Raw genomic sequence first — 20,687 nt, 5'->3', positions numbered from 1 at the left:
AAAACCCCCAAAAAACTGGCCCCCAATGTACAGTGGATATAAAAAAAAGTCTACACACCCCTGTTAAAATGTCAGGTCTCTGTGATGTAAAAAATGAGACAAAGATAAATAATTTCAGAACCTTTTCCACCTTTAATGTGACCTATAAACCGTACAACTCAGTTGAACAACAAACTAAAACAAAGGTGGATGGAAGTAATAAAAAACTAAAATAATGTGGTTGCATAAGTGTGCACACCCTTAAACTAATACTTTGTTGGAGCACTTTTTAATTTTATTAATGTGACCTATAAACTGTACAACTCAATTGAAAAACTAACTGAAATCTTTTAGTGGGGGGAAGTAAAAATGAAAAACTAAAATAATGTGGTTGCATAAGTGTGCACACCCTCTTATAACTGGGGATGTAGCTGTGTTCAGAATTCAAACTTATGTTAATATGAGTCAGTACACACCTGCCATCATTTAAAGTGCCTCTGATTAACCACACATAAACTTCAGCTGTTCTAGTAGGTCTTTCCTGACATTTTCTTAGATTTTTCTGAAGAGGGCTGTGCACAGGAGATGCCCTCACAATCTGACAGATTTGGAGTGTTTTTGCAAAGAAGAGTGGGCAAATATTGCCAAGTCAAGATGTGCCATGCTGATAGACCGTAACCTGGGGAACAGGTAGCAGGTACAAAGCTCCCTGGGATGAGCAGTCTTTCAGGCACAGATACCAAATCCAGTGAGGTAGTGACAAACAGGTGCTGTACAGGGTTCCAGAAAAACAAATAGGAACAAAAATAGCCAAACAAAAACCTAGCCGTGTCTTAGCACTAACTATACAATATTTACAGGTCCTAACTACCAGGCCGAGCAAGCCTACAGCTTGTTAGCTTCCACATACACAGCTTAATAGCTTTTATCAACCTTTTGCTCTCCTAGACAGATGTTGTCTGAGGTTCCCAGGCCAAGAGCACTGGCTGTCTGTCTCAAGTAAGTTGGAATTGGCCTGGGGGAGAGGACCATGATCCAAACTGGACCATGGATCAGAGATTCCTGAATGTGTATGAGAGGAGCCTGGGAGACATATAACAACAGGACTTTTCCTGACTCTCTATGGGATGCTCTGCTACAACTCATACCCAAAAAGACTGAGTGCTGTAATAAAATTAAAAGGTGCTCCAACAAAGTATTAGTTATGCACACTTATGCAACCACATTATTTTAGTTTTTTATTATTACTTCCATCCACCTTTGTTTTAGTTTGTTGTTCAACTGAGTTGTACGGTTTATAGGTCACAATAAAGGTGGAAAAAGATCTAAAATGATTTATCTTTGTCTCATTTTTTTACATCACAGAAACCTGACATTTTAACAGGGGTGTGTAGACTTTTTATATCCACTGTAGATCTATCGTCAATCACGCTGCCACTGCCGGAACCAAAAAAATAAATAAATGCATGCTGGGTCAGTGACGTCACAATGGGCGGTGCCACCTGGTAATGTCACTGGGTGGCCCCGCCCCATAGCCATTTAACCTCCCTGGCGGTATAATTATTTCGGATTTTAGGTGCTGAAAGCGGTACAATTATTTTGCATGGAAATTTGGCGTTTTATATTGTAGGTCTGTAATTCTTAACAATAACACACTTAAATCTGTCCAAACAAGAGTCTAGTAGATATCTCGGGTATGATAAAGTTTGAAACACAAAAACATAAATTATAATATAATAAATAAAAAAAAAAATTTAAAAAAAATTAAAATAAATAGTAATAAAATAAATTTCCCCACGATTTACTATCGCTCAATTCTGCAAGTGTTCTAATTTACTATCGCTGTTTTCTAGCTGGTCTAAAGCCACTTTTGATGTAAAGGGACACTTTTTTGGTTGCTATGGACAATCTCCAGTTTCCAGGCAGAAAGAACAGTATATATCACATAAAACTGCATGCAGGGCATGGGCCAAAGCACTGGGGACAAAAGGGATGTGAAATAATTTCATACAGTACTGTAATCTGTAAGATTACAGTACTGTATGTGTTATGATTTTTACTTTTTTTTTAATTTGCCACCAGGCTCCGCCCCCGTGCGTCGCGACGCTCGCAGGGAACGGAGCCTGGCACGGAGAGGCTTCGGAGGAGGACACAGCCCACGGACACTGCGGGGGACATCACAGGATCCCGGGGACAAGGTAAGTAAAGCCTCACCAGGATCCTGCGATGTAATCCCGAGTGTGGCTTGGGGTTACCGCTAATGGTCCTGAAAACCGCCAGGGAGGCTACAAAATGTCACACGGCGAGGCAGCCAGACCGTGGGAGCGTTCGGGGCGAGCGGAGCTTTGTTTTTCTTTCCAATACCGGTGGTGCTGTGATTGACGATGGATCTACAATGAAGATAGATAGATAAAAGTGGCCAGAAAATGTTATGAGAGAGAGATACAGCAATAAATAATAGACAGACTACGGGGGGGGGGGGGGGGGGGTCGGGAGAGACGCCCCTTCATTTCTGTTAGATAATGCACCATTTCACCCAGAAAATTGTTGAAATTACAAATGTCTAGGCATCCTCATGTTTATTTTGTTTGTATTGGTATGACACAAAGAAGTGGAGAATGAAAAAGGCAAATCTGACACATTCCACGCAAAACTCCAAAAATAGGCTGGACCAAATTACTGCCACCTTCTCAAAATTGTAACAAATAGTTGCATTTCAAGTTTGTGATGCTCCTGTAATTTGTAATTAAACTCACCTGTATCAATTAACAGGTGCTGACAATATAGAAATATACCGGCAACCAGTTAACATGGTGAAATATTGACACAATCTTTCTATTGTGTGTCTTTGTGTGCCACACAGAGCATGGGGAAAAGAAAGAGCAGCAAAAAATTGTCTGAGGATTTGGAAATAATAATTGTCGAAAAGCATGGACAATCTCAAGGTTACAAGTCCATCTCCAGATTTAATGTAAGTTTACAGCCCATGGCACTGTAGCTAATCTCCCTGGATGTGGACGAAAGAGAAAAAAATAATAAAATGGTTTGCCAAAACGTATGTTAATATGTTAATACGTATGTTATAAGCCAAAATCTTTTTGGGAGAATGTGCTGTGGACAGACGAAACAAAATGACAGCTTTTTGGTAATACCCATCATTCTACCGTTTTTAGAAAAAGAAATTAGGCCTTTAAAGAAAAAAAACAGTCAAACATGGTGGAGATTTACTGTTGTTTTGGGGTTGCTTTGCTGTTTCAGGCATTATGAAAGCTGAAGATTACCAAAGAATTCTGGGGAGCAATATAGGGCCCAGCATCAGAAAGTTGGGTCTCGGTCAGAGGTCATGGGACTTACAGCAGGACAATGACCCAAAGCACACGTCAAAAAGCACCCAGACAAAGACAAGACAAAGCACTGGAGAGTCCATATCTAAATCTCATAGATCCCCTGTGGAGATATATCAGAACAGCAGTTGGGAAAAGGAGCCCTTCCAATCTGAGAGACCTGGAGCAGTTGGCGAAAGAAGAGTGGTCCAAAATTCCAATAGAGAGGTGTAAGAAATGCATTGATGGTTACAGAAAGCAATTGATTTCAGGTATTTTTCCAAGTGGTGTGCTACCAAATATCAAATTGAGGGTGCCAATAATTTTGTCCAGACCATTTTTGGAGTTTTGCGTGGAATGTGTCAGATTTGGCTTTTTGTTTCTCCACTTTTTTTTTTGTGTCATACCAATACAAACAAAATAAATAAATATGAGAATGCCTAAACATTTGTAATTACAACAATTTTCTGGGTGAAGTGGTGCATTATCTGACTGAAATGCAGGAGGGCCAATATTTTTGGCCATGACTGTATACACTGTAGACAGATAAAATAGATAATAGCTAGATAGACGATAAATATAACAAATTTTATGCAGGGTAAGCAGGGAATTAAATAATTTTGATGTAACATTTTTGTTTTCTAAAATTTCATAACGAAAAGATGGAAATACCGTCCTTAGGTTAGAGAAATCAAAAGTAAAAAAAATTCTTTCCGAGCAGCGCAGAGTTCTTGGTGTCCGCAGCGCTGCAACTTCAAGACAAACTGAGACAATTCAGTTTTCATTAAAGGTACAGATACTAATTTCCTCCTTAGTAGCACACAAGCATCATCCATCAGCGGTGCACACTTTAAATTAAGTACACGCCAATTGAGTCATGTAACGGAGCGTCTAAATGGTGGAAGGACTTGAGGCTAAATAATATGACCTTCTGTATTGTCAGGAGTAATTCCAGGCTCTGTCAGAGTGGAGGAGACGGCCAGGGGGCACACAACACCCAGTATTCCTTCTGTTGCCTATCAAACATTGATTCGTACAATTTATAAGTCTCTACGAATGTGCTGGGCAGTTACAAGTCATCACAGCTCTCTTTAAAAAAGGTGAAATTATTCTGATTGTCACAATCTTGAGTCAGGATTTTTTTTTTTTTACTTATTTTGTGTTACAATTTTTAGCAGAAGAGAATTGGGTAATGAGTCCTAGCCAATGGATTCAGACATAACACAGAGACTAAACTAGGGAAAAGTAAATAAGCAATGTGTAGCTGTTGCCCATACAGTGCGTCCTGAAAGTATTCAGAGCGCTTCACTTTTTGCACATTTTGTTATGTTACAGCCTTATTCCAAAATGGATTAAATTCATTATTTTCCTCAAAATTCTACAAACAATACCCACAATGACAACGTGAAAGAAGTTTGAAATCTTTTCAAGTTTATTAAAAATAAAAAATGAAAAGTGCATAAATATTCACAGCCTTTGCTCAATACTTTGTTGAAGGACCTTTGGTACAAATTACAGCCTCAAGTCTTTTGGATGCTACAAGCTTGGCACACCTAATTTTAGGCAGTTTCTCCAATACTTCTTTGCAGGACCTCTCAAGCTCAATCAGGTTGGATGGGGAGCATCAGTGAACAGCCATTTTCAGATCTTTCCAGAGATGTTCAGTCAGGTTCAAGTCTGGGCCACTCAAGGACATTTACAGAGTCGTCTAGTAGCCACTCCTTTGTTATCTTGGCTGTGTGCTTAACCACTTCAATACTGGGCACTTAGACACCCTCCTGCCCAGACCAATTTTCAGCTTTCAGCGCTGTCGCAGTTTGAATGACAATTGCGCGGTCATGCTACACTGTACCCAAACTAAATTTTTATCATTTTGTTCCCACAAATAGAGCTTTCTTTTGGTGGTATATGATCACCTCTGCGGTGTTTATTTTTTGCGAAACAAATAAAAAAAGACTGAAAATTTTGAAAAAAATAAAAGTTTTGTTTTTGTTTCTGTTAAAAAATTTTGTAAATAAGTAAGTTTTCTCTTTCACTGATGGGCACTGATAAGGCGGCACCGATGAGGTGGCACCAATGAGCGGGCACTGACAATGGGCACTGATATGCGGCACTAATGGGCACTGGTAGGCGGCACTGATATGCAGCAGTGATAGGCGACACTGATGGGCACTGAAAGACTGCAAAGATGGGTTCTTATGGGTGGCACTGATGGGCACTGATAGGCACTTATACGTGGCACTGATACGCTACAATGATAGGCGGCATCGATAGGCATCCCTGGTGGCACTGGCAGTGGTAGGCATTGGAGTGGGCACTGATTGGCAGCTGCCTGGGCACTGATTAGTATTTCCCTGGGGGTCTAGGGGGTATACCTGGTGGTCCATTGTGGATGGTTTCCCTGGTGGTCCTGGGCGGCTTCCCTGGTGGTCCTGGGCGGGATCTGAGGGGGGCTGTGCTGATAAACAATCAGCACATGCCCCCCCCTGTCAGGAGAGCAGCCGATTGGCTCTCCTCTACTCTCATCTGTCAGATGTGAGGAAGTGAGGAAAAGCCGATCACCGGCTCTTCCTATTTACATCGTGATCAGTCGTGATTGGACACGGCTGATCACGTGGAAAAGAGTCTCCGTCAGAGACTCTTTACCTAGATCGGTGTTGCGGGGTGTCAGACTGACACCCTGCAACAACGATCACTGCGATGCGCGCCCCCGGGGGCGCGCAGCGGCTCAATATCCTGAGGACATCATATGACGCCCAGTCAGGATACTGAAACCATTTTGCCGCCGTCATTCTGCTATATGGCGGGCGGCAAGTGGTTAATGCTGTTGTCTTGTTGGAAGATGAACCTTCGCCCCAGTCTGAGGTCCAGAGCACTCTGGAGCAGGTTTTCATCAAGGATGTCTCTGTACATTGCTGCATTCATCTTTCCCTCAATCCTGACTAGTCTCCCAGTTCCTGCCACTGAAAAACATCCCCACAACATGATGCTTCCACCACCATGCTTTACTGTAGGGATGGTATTGGCCGGGTAATGAGTGGCGCCTGGTTTCTTCCAGACATGATGCCTGCCATTCAGGTCAAAGAGTTCAATCTTTGTTTCATCAGACCAGAGAATTTTGTTTCTCATGGTCGGAGAGTCCTTCAGGTGCCTTATGGCAAACTCCAGTCGGGCTGTCATATGCCTTTTACTGAGGAGTGGCTTCTGTCTGGCCACTGTACTATACAGGCCTGATTGGTGGAGTGCTACAGAGATGGTTGTTCTTCTGGAAGGTTCTCCTCTCTCCACAGAGAAATGCTGGAGCTCTGTCAGAGTGACCATCGGGTTCTTGGTCACCTCCCTAACTAAGGCCCTTCTCCCCCGATCGCTCAGTTTGGGCGGGCAGGAAGAGTCCTGGTGGTTCCAAACGTCCTCCATTTACGGATGATGGAAGCCACTGTGCTCATTGGGACCTTCAATGCTGAAGAAATTTTTCTGTACCCTTCCTTAGATCTGTGCCTCGATACAATCCTGTCTCTGAGGTCTACAGACAAATCCTTCTGGCTTGGTTTTTGCTCTGACATACACTGTTAACTGTGGGACCCTTATAGCAGGTGTGTGCCTTCCCAAATTATGTCCAATCAACTGAATTTACCTCAGGTGGACTCCAACTAAGTTGTAGAAACATCTCAAGCATAATCAATGGAAACAGGATGCACCTGAGCTAAATTTTGAGTGTCATGGCAAAGGCTGTGAATACTTATGTACATGTGATTTTTTTTTATTTTTAATAAATTTGCAAAGATTTCAAATAAACTTCTTTCAGGTTGTCATGGGATATTGTTTGTAGCATTTTGAGGAAAATAATTTAAATCCGGTTTCTAATACCATAGAGGTGATCAGGTCTCTGAACCCCTCTATGGTAGGCCGACTCAACTGCTGACTAAACACTCAAGTCACCCGATGGGATGGGAGAGCTAGAGAGCCGTGGCGGGAGGGGTGATCCCTCTCGCCACCTGTAAAAGCGATCCAAAGGCTAATCAGCCACTAAGATGGCTTTTACATCTAGGGAATGCAGGCATCATCCCAGTATAACCCCTTCAAGCAGAGGACATACGAATACATCCTTTTGGGGGAAGGAGTTATAGAAAATGGGATTTTTGTCTTTCCTGTAAAATCCATTTCTTGGAGTATCGTACCAGAGACAGGCAAATTCAGAAACACCTGGGTTATAGGCTGATACACTATATTGTCAAAAGTATTGGGACACCTGCCTTTACACATGTGAACTTTAATGACGTCTTAGTCTGTAGTGTTCAATATTGAGTTGGCCCACCCTTTGCAGCTATAACAGCTTCAACTCTTCTGGGAAGGCTGTCCACAAGGTTTAGGAGTGTGTCTATGGGAATGTTTGACCATTCTTCCAGAAGCGCATTTGTGAGGTAGGGGCACTGATGTTGGACGAGAAGGTCTGGCTCGCAGTCTCTGCTCTTATTCATCCCAAAGGTGTTCTATCGGGTTGAGGTGCAGGCCAATCAAGTTCCTCCACCCCAAACTCGCTCATCCATGTCTTTACGGACCTTGCTTTGTGTACTGGTCCAAATCATTTGGTGGAGGGGGGATTATGGTGTGGGGTTGTTTTTCAGGGGTTGGGCTTGGTCCCTTAGTTCCAGTGCAGGGAACTCTTAAGGCATCAGCATACCAAGACATTTTGGACAATTTCATGCTCCCAGCTTTGTGCAACAGTTTTGGGATGGTCCCTTCCTGTTTCAACCTGACTGCGCACCAGTGCCCAAGCAAGGTCCTAAAAAAAAAAACAAAAAAAAAAAAAAAACATGGATGAGCGAGTTTGGGGTGGAGGAACTTGACTGGCCTGCACAGAGTCCTGACCTCAACCCAATAGAACACCTTGGGGATAAATTAAAGCAGAGACTTCTAGCCAGGCCTTTTCATCCAATATAAGTGCCTGACCTCACAAATGCTCTTCTGGAAGAATGGTCAAACATTCCCATAGACACACTCCTAAACCTTGTGGACAGCCTTCCCTGAAGAGTTGAAGCTGTTACAGCTGCAAAGGGTGGGTCAACTAAATATTGAACCCTACAGACTAAGATGCCATTAAAATTCATGTGCGCGCCAAGGCAGGTGTCCCAATACTTTTGACAATATAGTGTACATTCAGGTGATTGGACACTGGCAAAAATAATATATAACCCCTCCTGCTTCCAGCAATCCTCAGTTCTGTAGCAAGCAATCAAGAACCACAGAGGGGAGGATGTTGTGTGTCCTGTACTGTACTCAAAATCCCATTTTCATGTTCATATAGTACAGGACAGGGTAGACTCAGAGAGAACCAGAATGCCCCAAAGCAACACCAATGAGTGAAGGGTTCAACAGAAACAATATCGGCAAAGACACACCGCACAGAAACCAAAAAAAGAGAGCCAGACTCAACTCAAACAGCAGCCTAAAGCACCTTGTGACCAACAGCAGCATCAGCCAAGGCCTGAACTGAAGAGCAGGTAGTAGCCTTACAAATTTGTAATGCAGAAGCCTGATGGTGAAAAGCCTGTTTACTACTGGATCTAGAACTGGGCCTTCACCAGAAAGGGAGGAACCCTATCTTCTACAGAGTTTAGCCAAAATTGACAGGTCCAACTAGCAAAAATAGAACAACATGCAAGGAGTTCCCCGTTAGATCCCACCGGGAAGACCGTGGTTGCGAATTTTGATGTCAAATTTCAATTTAGTTTTAGTCATAATCTATTTGACTAAAATGCCATTTTAGTTTTATTCAACTTAAATCTAATGGGTTTAGTTAAATTGTAATGCATTATTTAAGCATTTCTCTAGAATTGCCAAACTCATTATATATACTACTTGAGTATTGTATATTACATATTATTTATGGTATTACGATTTGAATATGCACTAAAAAGACATAGATTTAGCTGTTGTGATATATAACATCTTTATAAATAAAACCAAGTTTCATAAACAAAAAATACTGTTTTTTGACTAGAGATTAGGGATGAGCCGAACACCCCCCTGTTCGGTTCGCACCAGAACTTGCGAACAGGCAAAAAATTTGTTCGAACACGCGAACACCGTTAAAGTCTATGGGACATGAACATGAATAAACAAAAGTGCTCATTTTAAAGGCTTATATGCAAGTTATTGTCATAAAAAGTGTTTGGGGACCTGGGTCCTGCCCCAGGGGACATGGATCAATGCAAAAAAAAGTTTTAAAAACGGCCGTTTTTTCGGGAGCAGTGATTTTAATAATGCTTAAAGTGAAACAATAAAAGTGTAATATCCCTTTAAATTTCGTACCTGGGGGGTGTCTATGGTATGCCTGTAAAGGGGCGCTTGTTTCCTGTGTTTAGAACAGTCTGACAGCAAAATGACATTTCAAAGGAAAAAAAAGTAATTTAAAACTAGCTATTAATGAATTGCCAGTCTGACAATACACATAGAAGTTAATTGATAAAAACGGCATGGGAATTCCCCACAGGGGAACCCCCAATCAAAATAAAAAAAAAAAATGACGTGGGGCTCCCCCTAAATTCCATACCAGGCCCTTCTGGTATGGATTTTAAGGGGAACCCCACGCCAAAATTAAAAAAAAAAAAAAAAAACGGCGGGGGGTCCCCCCAAAGATCCATACCAGACCCTTATCTGAGCACGCAACCTGGCAGGCCGCAGGAAAAGAGGGGGGGGAAGAGAGAGCGCCCCCCCCTCCTGAACCGTACCAGGCCACATGCCCTCAACATTGGGAGGGTGCTTTGGGGTAGCCCCCCAAAACACCTTGTCCCCATGTTGATGAGGACAAGGGCCTCATCCCCACAACCCTGGCCGGTGGTTGTGGGGGTCTGCGGGCGGGGGGCTTATCGGAATCTGGAAGCCACCTTTAACAAGGGGACCCCCAGATTTCGGCCCTCCCCCCTGTATGAAATGGTAAGGGAGTACCCCTACCATTTCACTAAAAAAACTCAAAGATGTTAAAAATGACAAGAGACAGTTTTTGACAATTTTGAAGTAAAACTTTAAAATATAAAAAAGCTCAAAAAACTGTAAACTATATTGGCTGTAATGCCATTGCACTTATTTGCTGAATATATTACCAACATTAAATATTTAGAAAAAAAAATCCTCCATGGCAAGCAAATACCAAGAACTGGGGTATAAAATATTCACCCGCTGGTACAGGGTTTCATCCATTTGGGAAAGCTCTACCCTGAATTGTTGAATACTTTTTGGCATTGCAAGGAGGAAGGGTGGGTCCATCCTACATACATTTTGGTCATGTAGTAAGCGGACTAACTTCTGGTCCCAGGATAGAGGGACTATCAAACAGTTGACGGAAGTTGATTTGGGGGGGGGGGGGGGGGGGGGGCAGCCAGGTATCTTCTGCACCACTCTGACCCATTTAGGAAACAAGATAAAAATTCTCTGGTGATCCACCTGGTGAATGCTTCCCCCTCACCAACATACCCCCTCCTTTCCCCCCTTTTTTAATTTTCTTTCTATTCTTTCATTTCTGTATGATGCTATGCTGTATCTCAGTTATGTATTCAAATTTTGTTTTTCTTGCTGATAAAAAAAAAATATATATATATCACAGATGAGATGCATGCGCTCTTTATTTTGCCACTTGATCCCTGGACTTGATGAGTAACCTTTTAATAGACAGGATGGTGAGTTTTTTTGTGCAGTATCTTATGTCGCAAGGCTCATATTTTGGCTTATGTTAAAGTTTGTATAGGCTTTTTATGCATTCTTATCTGTATGAAAATTTGTTTAAAATAAACAGTGTTAAATAAATAGATAAAACAAATAAAAAAACAAAAACAAAAAAAAAAACAGCAGCTTAGTAGATACCCCCTACTTATTCTTATGTGGTAGTGCAGTGTTAAGTTTGACATCAGTTTTCAGTTTCATTTTAGTCATAGTCTTGACTAAAATGCCATTTTGGGCATTTTAGTTTTATTCATCTGAATTGTTTTAGTCATATTTTAGTTGACTAAAATAGTGTTAATTTAGTCTATGAAATTTTTTGACAAACTTAACACTGCTGCTAGGTAGACTAATGCCCCGTACACACAATCAGAATTTCCGACAGAAAAAGTCCAATGGGAGCTTTTCATCGTAAATTTCCGACCGTGTGTATGCCCCATCGGACTTTTTACGCCGAAAATTCAGACGGACTTAGAGAACATGTTTTATATTTTTCCGAAGGAACAAATATCCCATCGGGAAAACCGCTGTTCTGTATGCACCAAAAACGACGCATGCTCTGAAGCAAGTACGAGACGTCGTAGGTGTTGTACGTCACCTCGTTCTTTGACAGTCGGAATTTGGTGTGACTGTGTGTATGCAAGACAGCTTGAGCGGAATTCAGTCGAAAAAAACTTCAGAGTTTATTCCGACGGCAAAACCGGTCATGTGTACAGGGCATAACTGCTCCAACCTCATCTGGAGAGTGAAGCACCAGCAGGTGTGTCGGAGCAGGACAAAAGAATGGAATTACTATGCCCAGACTGAGGAGCAAAGATGACCTTAAGTTTGTGAACTATCAGGAAGGACACCATTACAAGATAAGGTAGTCAACTATGACACCCTCCTGGCGAAGGTGATTGCAATCAGAAAAACCACCTTGCGAGTAAGGTCAGGCAAGGAGATATTCTAAAATGGGTTCAAAGGGAGGAGCCTGCAGTGCTGAAAGTACCAAATTCAAGTCTAACAGCCATAAGAGAATGTCTGGGGGGAACAATATGCTCAACCCCCACACAAAAGCATTCACCAGCAAATGTGATGCCAATGGTCACTGAAAAAGAATAGCCAAGGCTGAAATCCGGCCCTTGATCGTACTTAGGGCCAAGAGCAGATTCAGTCCCGGCTGAAGGGACACCAGGATACATACTGGGTAGTAATGGCAAGGACTAACCTTCTGCTGTTCACAAAATCACCAAAGCCGCCAGGCCCCCATCTTTTAGAATTTGGGCTTCAACAGCCAGGCCATCAAAGCCAGCTACTGAGAAGCATGATCGAATACCGAAATATACTATCTAGGGGTCCTCACAGCTTTTATTGCCAGTGTCCAATCACCTGAAACTATCTGCCTACAACCCAGCTGTCTCTAAATCTGCCTGTGTGCTGTACTGTACGAACAAGAAAGTTTTTCTTCATTCAGGTCAAACTTGACCTACTAAAAGGAGCAGCGAAATGCAGTCTCTACGGAGCTCTAATAAACAGGAAGCTGAGTAAGTAATAAGCATGGTTGTCCCCATGAACATAAAAAAACTTTAACACTCAATGGTAAGTATATTTAAAATTTATCCCAACACATTCACCAAATCTCAAATCAGAACTAAGGTCTTTTTAACCACTTAAAGACGAGGCCTCTTTTTCAGACCCCGTGTTTACAAGTTAAAAACACGTTTTTTGCTAGAAAATTACTTGGAACCCCCAAACATTATACATTGTTTTTCGAACACCCTAGAGAATAAAATGGCGGTCATTGCAATACTTTTTGTCACAACGTATTTGTGCAGCGGTCTTACAAGCGCACTTTTTTGGAAAAAATTCACTTTTTTGAAATTAAAAAAAAAAAAAACACAAAAGTAAAGTTAGCCCAATTTTTTTTTTTATATTGTGAAAGATAATGGTACGCGGAGTAAATTGATACCCAACATGTCACGCTTCAAAATTGCGCCCACTCGTGGAATGGTGTCAAACTTTTACCCTTAAAAATATCCATAGGCGACATTTAAAAAATTCTACAGGTTGCATGTTTTGAGTTACAGAGGAGGTCTAGGGCTAGAATTATTGCTCTCCCTCTACCGATCATGGCGATACTTCACATGTGTGGTTTGACCACCGTTTTCATATGCAGCGCTACTCGCGTATGCGTTCGCTTCTGCGCGCGAGCTCGTCGGGACGGGCACTTTTAAAAAATTTTTTTTTTAAATTTATTTTAAACACTGTTTTTTAAAAAAAATAAAAAATTTGGGTCACTTTAATTCCTATTACAAGGAATGTAAACATCCCTTGTAATAGAAAAAAAGCATGACAGGGCCTCTTAAATATGAGATCTGGGGTCAAAAAGTCCTCAGATCTCATATTTGCACTTAAATGCAATCAAAAAAAAAAAAAAAAATTGTCATTTGAAAAAAATCACAACAACAACAACAAAAAAAAAAAAAAGTGCCTTTAAGACGTATGGGCGGAAGTGAGGTTTTGACGTCGCTTGCGCCCTGCTATGGTATGGAGACGGGTGGGGGCCATCTTAGCCTAACTTGTATCCATACCCAGCCATGGATAGGACCCGAACGCCTCTGCCGCTACCGATGGCTCCGGTAAGCGGCAGAGGGTGGCGGGAGGGGGGCCCCCCCTCCCGCCGCCGATAACGGTGATCTTGCGGCGCTTCCGCCGCAGAGACCACCATTATCGTTAACCAAACCGCCGCCTGAAGAGATGGATACCTCGGTTGTGACAGCAGCTGCTGCCATTATCGTGCGGCGGTTGGTAAGTGGTTAAATTCACCCAGATCTCAGAAGACGCGTCTGGATGGTAGAGGAGGCAGTATTGTAGATTAATTGATCCCTTGGTCCAGGTTATATCAAATTTGTATACAGCAAACAATTAAACCTAGTGTCACCCTTGAGTCTTCATATCTATCCATCATGCTTAAAAGGAGAAGTTTACTTTTAGAGAAGACAATCTTTACACTGCATTAGAAACCCTGGAACCTGTAAGCATCATAATGCTCACAATGGCGTGTGGTCATGGGTCTTCGCTGACCAATGAGAATTTCTTCTTCCGTGCGGCCGTTCTGGAAGAAGGTGACTCAGAAAAGATTCTCATTGGTTGGCATGATCACTGCGAGCGTTATGATGCTTACAGGCTTCGGGGCTGCTAGCAGTGTACGGTGTACGGACCGTCTTTTTTAAAAAGTAAAAAAATAAACTTACTCTTTAAGCCTTGCAGAGGGGAACATGTTGAACCCTACCCCCTACCCAAAAAAAAAAAAAAAAAAAAAAATACACCTTACCTGTAAAATCCTTTTCTTGGAGTACATTATGGGACACAGAGCCTTAAGTAATTACTTAATGGGTTATAGGCCACCTTTAGGTGATGGACACTGGTATACCCAATCCAAGAAGTTTACTCCCTATATAACCCCTCCTCCTTTCAGGAGCACATCAGTTTTTGTAGCAAAGCAATATACTTAAATCCCAAAAAAGAGGGGAGGGACCTCTGTGTCCCATGATGTACTCCAAGAAAAGGATTTTACAGGTACGCTGCTATAAAAATCCTATTTTCTTTATCTTACATCATGGAACACAGAGCCTTAAGTAATTACTTAATGGGACATCCCATAGCAATGCTACTTGAGGGGAGGGAGACACAACCCGGAGTGTACCCCCAGACTTGAGGACCTATACTGCAGCCTGTAGCACACTACGCCCGAAGGCGATATCCTCATACCTCATTACATCCAGCTGATAACATTTTGTGAATGTATGCACTGAAGACCAAGTTGGGGCCTTACAGATCTGAGCCATGGAGGCCTGATGACGCACTGCCCAAGAAGCACTAACCGCCCTAGTAGAGTGTGCCTTAACTTGAAAAGGGGGAATCTTACCCCTTAAATCATAAGTTTGAATTATCACTTGCCGAATCCACTTAGCGACAGTGGATTTAGACGCTGCCTGTCCTTTCTTAGAACCCTTTGGCAGAATAAATAAGACATCCAATCTTACGAATCTGAGCAGTTGCCTTTAAATAGATTTTCACTGCTCTCACTACATCAAGACAATGTAGTGACTTTTCTTCCCTCGAACATGGTTTTGGGAAAAACTATGGTAAGACAATATCTTGGTTCAGGTGAAAACCTGAGACCACTTTTGGTAAAAAACTTGGACGAGGGCGTAACACCACTCTGTCCTCATGAAAAATCAAATATGGCTCTTTACAAGAAAGAGCAGCCAATTCCGAAACCCTCCTTGCTGAGGATATAGCAACCAAAAATACCAACTTCCTTGTCAAAAGGACTAAGGGAATATGTTGTATCGGTTCAAATGGCTGTTTTTGTAACACAGACAAAACTAAGTTCAAGTCCCAAAGGTTCAAGGGAGGTTTGACGGGTGGATTAAGCCGCGTTACCCCTTGTATAAAACCCCGGACTAAAGAATGAGTAGCAAGTGGTCTTTGAAATAAAACCGATAAAGCTGAGACTTGGTCTTTAATTATACTCAAGGCCAATTTCATTTCTACCCCTAACTGTAGAAAGGCAAGAATTCTGCCTATGATATATCTCCAAGGGTGCCAACCCTTGGATTCACACCAGGAAATAAAGCCCTCCAGACTCTATAATATATAGTTCTGGAAGCTGGCTTCCTTGTATTAATCAGGGTAGAGATAACTGACCCGGAAAGCCCACGTTTCTTCAGAATGTGAGTTTCAATAGCCAAGCATTTAAATTTAGAGACCGTAAGGAAGGATGGAATATGGGTCCCTGTGAGAGCAGATGGGCCCTCCACTGCCATCTTTACGATTTCTGCATACCATGACCTTCTGGGCCATGCTGGTGCCACCAGAATTACCAGCTTTCTTTCCAGTTTGATCCTGCAAAGAAGTCGAGGCAGCAACTGAATAGGGGGAATGCATAGATCAGTAAGGACCTTAAGGAAGGATGGAATATCGGTCCATGTGAGAGCAGATGGGCCCTCCACTGCCATCTTTACGATTTCTGCATAACATGACCTTCTGGGCCATGCTGGTGCCACCATAATTACCGGCTTTCTTTCCAGCTTGATCCTGCAAAGAAGTCGAGGTAGCAACTGAATAGGGGGGGATGCATAGATCAGTGGGAACTGATTCCATGGGGTCACCAACGCACTTTTTCCGCATGCAAGTGGATCCCTTGTTCTGGCCACAAAGTTGACTAACTTCATGTTGAACCTGGACGCTAGGAGATCCACTTCCGGAGTCCTCCATCTTTGGCAAACAGCCCGAAATATGTCGGGGTGAAGAGACCATTCCCCTGGAAATAACTGCTGGCGACTCAAGTAGTCCGCCTGCCAATTCTCTACTCCCGGAATGAAGACTGCTGATAGGCACGGAACATTCCTTTCTGCCCAAGTTAGAATATGGTTCACCTCTCTCTGCGCTGAGAGACTCTTGGTGCCCCCCTTGGTGATTGATATAGGCCACAGCTGTGGCATTGTCGGATTGAATCCTGACAGGACATTCCCGTAACCTGAAAGTCCAGGCCTTTTTAGAGCCAGACGCACTGCCCGAATCTCTAGGATATTGATGGGCAAGGTTCTTTCAGTTCTTGACCACTGTCCCTGGACAGTTGTCTTTTCTAGTACTGCTCCCCAGCCTGAAAGGCTGGCATCCGTCGTTACCACTTTCCAGATGACTGATCTGAAGGATTTTCCTTTCAGCAGATTCTGGGTTAGTAACCACCAATTGAGGCTTTGGGACACTCTTGGGGACAGCAGCATTGGCAAGTCTAAAGCTTGAATTGTTTTGTTCCAAGCACACAGGATACTGTTTTGCAACAGTCTTGAATGAAACTGGGCATAGGGAACTGCTTTGAATGAAGCCACCATGGTTCCTGGCAACCTCATGCAAAGGCAAATGGAGGGATCGCCATTTGACTGGACCATCAGCACCAGCTCTCTTATGGAGCTGATCTTTGCCTGAGCTGTGTCTATGATCAGACCCAAGTACTCCAGCCTTTTTAGCGGTATTAAGGAAGATTTCTCTAGGTTGAGAATCCAACCCAAACTTTCCAGATAATTGGTTGTAGTGGGTATGCTTTGCTCCAAACAACCCACCGACTGATCTATTAGCAACAGATCGTCCAGGTACGCTATGACTATTATGCCCTGTGCCCTTAACCTGGCTAGAGGTGGGGCCAGCACTTTGGTGAACACCCGGGATGCTGTGGCTAGCCCGAAGGGCAGGGCTACAAACTGGAAATGCTGCTGTTCTAACTCGAACCGCAGAAACTTTTGAAGAGCGGGAAATATAGGGACATGCAGATATGCATCCCTGATGTTGATTGATGTCAGAAGTTCTCTTCCTAGAAGGATAGAAACTACTGACCTGATCATCTCCATGCAAAAGGAGCGGATCTTCAGGAACTGATTTAGACTTCTAATGCCGCGTACACACGATCGGACATTCCGACAACAAAATTCATGGATTTTTTTCTGACGGATGTTGGCTCAAACTTGTCTTGCATACACACGGTCACACAAATCTTGTCGGAAATTCCGAACGTCAAGAACGCGGTGACGTACAACACGTACGATGAGCCGAGAAAAATGAAGTTTAATAGCCAGTGCTGATTCCGAGCATGCGTGGAACTTTGTGCATAGGAATTGTGTACACACGATCGGAATTTACTACAACGGATTTTGTTGTCGGAAAATTTGAAATCCAGATCTCAAATTGTGTGAGACAAAAATTCCAATGGAAAATGTCCGATGAAGCCTACACACGATCGAAATTTCCGACAACAAGCTCCCATCGAACATTTTCCGTCGGAAAATCTGTGTGTACGGGGCATTAGATCTAGAATGGGTCTGACGTCTCCATTTGGTTTTGGTAACATAAAAAGATTTGAATAAAACCCCAGACCTTGCTCTTTTGTGGGGATCTGTATGATCACCCCGAGATATTAATCGGTCTAGTGCCTGAAACAGAAATTGTCTTTTCTCTGGATCTTTTGGAACGCTTGACCTTAGGAAGGGAGTCACGAAATTTCAGCTTGTACCCAAGCGTTACCATGGAGATGACCCACCTGACCCTTCCCACTAGAAATTGTTTGGATATATTTGTCCAAGTCTTCTCCAAATAGCCGCTCCAATGAAAAGGGAACCCAGTTAGGTGGTTTTTACATGGTGCTGCAGCTGACCAATTTTTTAACCACAGGTTTCTACGCATATGCACAAGCATAAGCGTAAGATGGGACGCCTTGTGAATAGAATCTTTAATGGCATCTATGGCAAAGCATAATGCTTTTGGTAGTTCAGCCAAATCCCAAGCTTGTTGTGCAGGAAGCTAAGGGCCTGTTTAAATTGGTCCTTTAGGGATTGACGGATGCCTATTGCAGCGACTGCGGGCTGAGTAACAGCACCTGCTATGGAAAAAGAAGATTTTAACAGGGATTCCAACTTTTTATCTGTTTGATCCTTAAGCATTTGTGCATTGTCTACAGGACAAGTTAGGCCTTTTTTCACATTGGAAATCGCAGCATCAACTGCTGGTATTTTCCATCTTTTGGAGAATTTCTCCATGGGATAGAGAATTAAAAATCTCTTAGGAGGGAGAAAATGCTTATCCAGGTGATCCCACTCAGCAAAAATAAGTTGTTCTAGTAATGCATGTGCAGGAAACACATGCAAAGGCTGAGTAGGTTTTAGGGAACCCAAGCTTTCAGGAGACTCCGTCAGGGGCAGCAAGAAAGTGGAACGAACCATCTCCGTAAGAGTTTGTATCAGCAATTTCTCAGATTGCGAGGCTGAAAAAGGTTCATCTACTGTTTCCTCCACAGAGGAATCATCGGTTTGCTTTTCCTCCTGATAGACTGAGGTCAACACCTCATCCTGAGCCCACTGTTCCCCTTGCAAAGGTTCTGAAGTGGGGGAGGGGGATCTAGCAAGCTGCCTATCCATTTGAAAGAGGATGCGATTAAAGCCGCTAATCTTCCTTCCAGACCCTGCAGGGAGGAGGAAAGGACATCTTCAGTCACGTATACAGGGGCGGAGATGTGAGAAGTAGCTGCACCATCAATTTGTTCCAATAGCTCAGCCTGGTTTGCCATAACTGGTAATTCAGGCAAGGATGACAGCGTGGAAATGCGACTCGAGATCCTAACGCCTTTACTTTTTTGTCTTTTTTGGTAGGCATAGTCCTAAGTACAAAAACAGAGGCACTATACAAATTGCACATAATCACTGTAAATAGTCATGACATTTAAAGCCGCTATAAAAGTTCATCCTAGTGCTGGGGAAAAAAAAAAAAAAAAAAAAAAGTGTCCTTCCTGTATCAGGAATGCCAGTTTTGCAACCCATATGTGTCCCACAGCTCCTGTGTCCCCGTGTTGCAGGCTGCTTGTCTCTTCCTCAACAGCCGAGGAGAAACTGTCACAGCTGTAGCTTTATCTGTTTTAGCCTGCCGTGCATCCTTGTTGATGTTCACGGCACAGCGTTTAGGCCCTGCCCCCTCCGAGAAAAATCCCGCCCCTTTTAATATTTAAAAATGTTCCCATGCTTGTGCGCAGCGGTTTCGGGTCCACAGACCCAACACGGGTCCCAAAACAATTAGCAGTAACAGCGGGACCTCCGCACCCCCCCGCGGGGGGGGGGGGGGTAATATAAGGGGGGTACAGCGCTGATGTCCCCCTAACCCTCTGGCACCATCTGGGGGAGAAAGAAAAACATTTTGCAGATTTCTTTTACCTTGAAGTAAGGTATGTGCATTGACTCCCTCTAGTGGAGAATTAAGGCATGACAACGTTTTTTTCCCCTAATGGAAGAATATAGATGTTTTTAATACCCAAGTTTCTTGTAGAAAGACCAAAGCCCTGGGTTCCTGGGGTCCAGCTCTACAAAGAAAGGTGTTACAGACAAAACTTTGTGCTTTGGATACGAGGCCCCAGGTACCATCCCTTTAGGCCTCAGTGGCACTTTGGATGGATCTGGTGGTTGGAGGCTATTTAAATCCAGCATGGATCCCTCCTGGAGCTCCTCAGAGCACATCTTCACTCTTGACCAATACCTTAGACACTGCACTGGCAAAAAAACTGATGTGCTCCTGGAAGGAGGAGGGGTTATATAGGGACAGAACTTCTTGGATTGGGTATAGCAGTGTCCATCACCTGAAGGTGGCCTATAACCCATTAAGTAATTACTTAAGGCTCTGTGTCCCATGATGTACGATAAAGAAAACACATTGACTGCTCTATGTTGTCATTTTGTGAACAAATATACATATGAAAAACTTTTATAATAATCATACTATTTGTGGACACATGAAACATGAAAAGTCTATACATGCGAATCTTCAAATCTGGGCCCCCTGTTTTAGGGACACCCCGCTTTTGTTGAGAGCAAAAGAGTTTGATTTATTCATCGATAATTTGAACCTAGTGCCTCATTTCAACATGTTCTGGATTGTAGACACAGCATCCCTGCAGTCAAGTATTACCTTATAAAAGGATCCAGTTCCTTACCCAATAGAGGGAACAATGCAATATGGCTACATAAGAATGCTTAAAGCCCTTATCTATTTCAAGCTCCTTTATTTGTAGAGCAGAAGGAACTTCAAATGCAAAAGTAGTGGTAGTGTTTCTCAAGTTTCTGCTTTCACAACTAATCGCAAAGC

Source organism: Aquarana catesbeiana, linkage group LG03 (assembly GCF_042186555.1).
Source record: "Aquarana catesbeiana isolate 2022-GZ linkage group LG03, ASM4218655v1, whole genome shotgun sequence".
In the NCBI taxonomy this organism is placed as follows: Eukaryota; Metazoa; Chordata; class Amphibia; order Anura; family Ranidae; genus Aquarana; species Aquarana catesbeiana.
The sequence above is the reverse complement of the archived record's forward strand: the minus strand, read 5'-3'. Positions refer to the sequence as shown.